The 6,072-nt window shown below is 36.3% G+C and overlaps 1 pseudogene; it reads right to left on the reverse strand.

Annotated features, from left to right (window-relative positions):
• Positions 1 to 2,864: 2,864 nt before the first annotated feature.
• LOC102857078 lies at positions 2,865 to 5,041 on the reverse strand (annotated as a pseudogene).
• Positions 5,042 to 6,072: the final 1,031 nt, after the last annotated feature.

Here is a 6,072-nt window from a genome sequence, read left to right on the forward strand (position 1 = left end):
TCAGTGATTTTTAAAAGAATGGGAATGTATCTGGCTCTTCTTACACTTTGATGATGTCTTAATCACAATTTCTCATTGAGTTTCATTCTGTTGTTGTTTCTCACTTCTCCAGATTGCAATCCCTATCCACTCTTACCCGTATGTTAAAGCTGTGGAAGCTTCCCTAGCTCTATCTTAATTTTCACATTCTCAGTCATTTATTTAAGTAACTAGTAAAAAACACAAACACAACTCAATCCAGAGCCAATGAAGACTCTCTGCTACATTCCCCTCCCCCTAAGATGGTCTTGTAAGGGACTCAAGTCACCTAAAACCTTCCTAACAGGTTTTCCTATTCAAGAATAGTTTAAAAAGTTATAGTTAATTAAAATTTAATATTTATTATAGATTCTATCTTCACTTTTAGTCAAATTTATGACAAGGGTTTTATTAGTTGTCATTTTGTTTATTCTGTCTCATGATAACTTTACATCTAACAGACCATCTTCTTTCTTTTTTTTATGTTCTTACATCTTTATTTAAATATTTATCTTATAGTCATGGCTTAATAATAGGTCTAGTAGTTTTATATTACAAATTGTCAAGTACACGTAAGGTAGATTTGCCTTTTAAGTACACTGATTTATATTAACAGCAACATTCACATAGAGGAAAAAATCTATTGATGTCTCTCCTGGTATTGCTTTTCAGATTTAAAAACTGTAGTAAGTACAGTTTCCAGAAAATTGTGCTTTTTAGGGAGTAAACAAACACTAGACTTATAACTGTTTACATAATCTGATTGGATGTACTTACTTTTAATAACATAACTTTATATCTGGGGAGAAAAACCAGTGCTTTATTTTCATCCTCATATGAAGGTTCAACGGCAAACATAATGAGCAGACATGATAAAATCTTATTGCTAAATCATACCTTAACCGACAATTCTGCTTACGTGGTTTTATGTATATCACAGCTAAAAAGGACCCTTTAATATACTAAAATGCATCTAAAAGTATACTTTGATTTCATTGACAAACATAGGAAGAGGCTGGTCAGCACCAGCAATTGATCTTCTCATCTTCTCATTTAGTATAAGCAGAAACTTTGGGGGAAAAGAAAGATTTTTTTTTTCCTATAATTATATTTTATTAATTTTCATAAACATTTACAGAGATTTTGGGCTTCCACTCATTCATTGTTGCACTATTCTCTCTACCCTCCTCCCAGTTTGTTCTTGTCCAAATGCCACAGTGCTTGTCAAAGCCAGTTCTGATTAATCTTCTTTGTCAGTGTATCCTTTGCCATTCCCTATCACTCCTCCCTGAGAGAGACTTCACCCTGAGTCATAAGGAAAAGGGGACGGCGTATTCTCTTAGCTACTTCCTGCTGAAAAGGGACGCTGTGGGTTTCAGGGTGAAGATCTTCTCTCACTACTGGAAAAGAAAGATTTAATCCCTGTTGCATTAAAACCTTTTCCCAACAGGGTGAAAAGAAAACCTACCAACTGGGAACAGTCCAGGAGGGACGGGTCCTTGGAGAGGGACATCATGCTTGGGAGGGCGGAGGGACAGTGCAGGAGGGGAAGACCCTCTATGAGGTGGATTGATTCGGTGACTTGGGTAATCGGGATGGGTGTGTCAGAGGCAGTGCGGTTGTCGCAGGACAGAGCAGGGCTTAGGGCTGTTGTGCATAGGGTCGCTATGAGTCTCAAACGACTCGACGGCACATAACAACAACAACAACATCTCAGACAAGAGTCTTATAACAAAAGTTTACAGAATACTCCTAGGCCTCCACAAGAAAAAGACTGATAACCCAAATCCAAAATGGGCTAAAGACATGGAAAGAATTTTCACAGAGGACGATATTAGAATGGCAAACAGACACAAGGAGAAATGCTCCAAATCACTGGCAATAAGAGGAATGCAAATCAAAACCACAATGAGGTACCATCTCACATGAGTAACAGTGGCAAAGTTTATTTAACAGGGCAGCAAGTAATAAATGTTGGAGAGGATGTGGCAAGAAAGGAACTCTTATACATTGTTGGTGGGATTGTAAAATGGTTCATCCATTCTGGAAGGCAGTTTGGCGCTTCTCCAAAAAGCTGAACATAGAAGTTCCGTTTGACCCAGCAATTCCATTACTTGGAATATACTCTGAGAAAATGAGAACTGAGGCACAAATGGAGATTTGTACACCAATGTTCATAGCAGCATTATTCACCATCGTGAGAACAAGGAAACAGCCCAAATGTCCACAAATGACTAGACTGAGAAATTACGGTACAGTAAAAAAAAAATGGAATACTATGTTGCATGTAGAAGCAATGGTTTTGTAACTTGTTACCTAACTTGGGAGGGATTGGAGAGCATTATGCTGAGTGAACTAACTCAGTCTCACAAGGATAAATATTTTTTAAAACCATTATTGTAGACTGAGTACAAGGATTCTAGAGGGGTGGGAGAGGGTGGCAGCAGAGGGATGAGGATGTGTAGGGGGAGGAGGAATTAATGGGGTTGTACAATTTGATGGGGCTTATGAGGGAAATTGAAAGAATTTGTTCTTGAAAACAATGTATTCAAATTTTGTAAATAAACAAGTAGAAAATAAAAAAGGTGTGCAATTAACATTAATCATTATTAGTAGCTCTTTGGAAAACACAAATTTAGCCAGAATTACTTGGTAAGATTAATTAGATCACTTTTCTTTCAGAAAAAAAGAATCTTTAAGATGTGTATATTTTTAAATGTTCTTTTTATTATTGTAGAACAATTAAGATATTTGGGGAAATAAACCAGTTTTAAGCACACTAGTTTCTTTCTCTTCTTTTCCCCTCCTTTCAAAGGAGTTCTCATCAAGCACCAATGAGTTAATCGTTAAAGTAATACAAACTCTTCTGGGCAGAATAGTTTTAATATTTTCTTTTCATCTTCTAAGAAAAGATCATCTTTGTTGGTTGTTGTTGTTGATTGTCATCAAGTCAAGCATGACTCATAATGATCCTATGAACAAAAGGCCTGAAGCCATTCTAGAACTATTGTTGTTTCTCCAAGTTTGTAGAATTTCCATCGGCATGTGGTTTAGGAAGTGGATGCCACTCCTGCTTCCAAACCTGTCTTGAACTAGGAGCTCCACCAAACTCTGTCCACTATGGGCAGCTGTTATGGCATTTGATCCCTCAGTGGCACAAAGTTCAGTATCACAGAAAACCCAGATTAACTCTGTACAGCAAATTGACAGAAGAATGCTGTTCAACTTAGAAGAATGTTCTTCCAAAATAAAATAACACTAGACCCTCGGACCCAGCCAAATTTTAAATACAAGGGTCCCCCCTCTCTTTCTAGATATATATAGAATATATATGAAAAAAGGCCTGAAGCCTTTTAATAACTATCATCATTTCTCCAAGTTCATAGAGTTTCCAGAGGCATGTGGTATAGGAAGTGGATGCCACTCCTACTTCCAAATCGGAATCAATCTGGGAGGGCCACCAAACACTGCCCACAATGAGTAGCCATTATGGTGTTTGACACACCTATGGCAAAGTTAATCCCCAAATTAATTAATTTGGCAACTTGTAATTGTTTTAAAATCATAATCTTAAGAATGACCATTTACAAAAGTCTATAATGAGTATTTTTCTTTAGAAGAATGTTTCAGGATTTTAGTTATTTCTTCAGAAGCTTGTTTGAAGTCCTGAACATTTCAACAGTGAAATCCTATTGTACAGCTAGGATCCATTTTTTGACATGACATCTTTTTTGGGAGAAGGGCAGTGGACTGTCTCAGGAAGGAAATCCCTTATGCTGACAGCTGCAAGAACTGACAGTAACGGGGACCCATGTAAATCAAACTATCATCTTGAAACCCAACGAAGTAGTCTGATTATGTAGTTTTGCCACCAATAATACTTATACAGTATTCAAGGCTTAGAATTCCCTTTACAAACTCTAAGTAGTCAATATTGGTTAATTTTTCACCAAGTCTAACAGGAAATAGAGTAATAAAAGCTTTCTTGTCTGGCTTCTTTTTTTTTTCTTTCTATAATTATATTTTATTAATTTTCATAAACATTTACAGAGATTTTGGGTTTCCATTCATTCATTGTTGCACTATTCTCTCTACCCTCCTCCCAGTTTGTTCTGGTCCAAATGCCACAGTGCTTGTCAAAGCCAGTTCTGATTAATCTTCTTCTCGTCTGGCTTCTGAGACGCCTTGGAGACACACTGTTTATCAATTACATCTGAGTTGTAAATGGTATACTCTTGATCAAAAGAAATAATTATACATTGTAAATAAGAGTGTCTTCTTCAAATGCTTTTCTTAAAATGTGAGCATCTACAGCTGGTCCATACCAATCCCCAGCTTTTCCTTCAACTTCTTTCCATATTCTGTTAGGTGATGGAAGCCAGAGAGGACCAACAGAGAATCACAAAACTAAGAGATGACTTTCTATGATAAATTTCATTTCTTATTTCATGATCATCAGAATATCTCCCAATCATTTTCTTAGAAGTGATTGATAGCATTTTGAGTTCACTTCCCCCTGACAGTGATGCTTCAAATGATGCAGTAATTTTTTTTTTTACAGTGTGAGAAGTCCATGATTCAGAGTCTGAATTTTCAGTGTTCAAAGCATCAGGCCAGGGCCAAGCTCTACCAAGAAAGTGTAGTATGTGACCTTGAGCCAGTAGCATCTAGCCAGTTCTCAATATACAGCCCCAACTACAGTCTGTAGTCAAAGTTGAGCCCTTTATTTGAGGAGACTCTTCTCTGAAGGTCAGCCATATTCTAAAAATAAAATATTTTCAGAATTCTTCTGCATCTTCCCAAATTACACAGTCTTATATTGCACATCCTGATCTTGAAGGTAACATTTTCTTTTCATCTTCATATTTATAATGGTAACATTTTCCATGCAACAATATAGGGGACTATCTACTAAAATAGGTCTTTGATTTCAACAGCCTACTAAATTATATGTCATGTTGTTCCAAGTAGATAGAAATTTTGTGTTCAGCTTATCAACTTCATCTGTCCCTGTAGCTTCCATAGTCAAATGCTAAAGAAAAAGCCATCACTTGGGTATATTCTTCAGTAGAGTTTAAACTTTTATGCTAAACAGGATGTCTGGAGAATTGTAATGGAAGCCATCAACCTGGAAAATACTTTATCTTAAGCAGCAGTCATCACCAAAGCACCTGAAACCCACCAGGATGATCTGACTGTCATTCTGCAGCCACAGAAGAAAAAAAAAAGTTCCCAGGCCACAGTAGTAAGAGCACCATCTTCATTCTTATTGATATGTTTGTGTCTAACATGCTTTTGTGTCAGAAATGCGCTTAAGGTAAGATAGATCCTTGTGCATGTTGGATTTTTGTTTTTATAAGAACAGGAGCCCAATTTTACTAATGAAAGGATTCTAATATTTTATAGTTATATCATAGTCTTTCCTTTTTGACATACTTACTGTTGGTCATAACTGTGACTCACTGGATTCTGAGTTCTTGGTCTAGAAAACAATTTACTTTAGGTATATTTTCTGATGAAGTTTTAGGAGTCCTTCTGGGGAAAAAATCCTCATGAGTGGATCAATAAACAAACAACCTGCCCTGAAAATAAGTTCAATTCAAATTTCTATCTAGATTTTCTGAGATAGGAAAAAAGAAAATTTTCCATTGTATCAAATAAATAAGATTTTGTTATGTTTGACAAAGATTCATAAATTACTTTAATTACCATGCCAAATATGAAGTTGAGAAATCTAAAATCTTATTTATTTCAAGTAATATTATTGATTGAGGCCTAAATCTCTAGTATTGGAGGCTCACGTGTGAAGCCATTGGATTCTGGAAGGTGGGTTTTCTTGTTTTGGTTGAGGGCAGGGTGTGGACTCTTTGGTTGCTTTTTATTTTGTTCACAATTGTATGTGAGCTGACTGGATTTGCTGGATTTAGCTAACAATGAGCTGTGGGCTCAAAGCCTCTTGTTTAGAATCAATCAGAGCCTAGTGTATTTGAAAGGACTTTGTATTTTAAAATTGTGATTGTGTTTGGGATGAACTTTCTTCTAAGCAGTTCATCT

Source organism: Elephantulus edwardii, unplaced genomic scaffold, assembly GCF_000299155.1.
Source record: "Elephantulus edwardii isolate Elephantulus edwardi_28Jun2011 unplaced genomic scaffold, EleEdw1.0 scaffold00024, whole genome shotgun sequence".
Taxonomy (NCBI): Eukaryota; Metazoa; Chordata; class Mammalia; order Macroscelidea; family Macroscelididae; genus Elephantulus; species Elephantulus edwardii.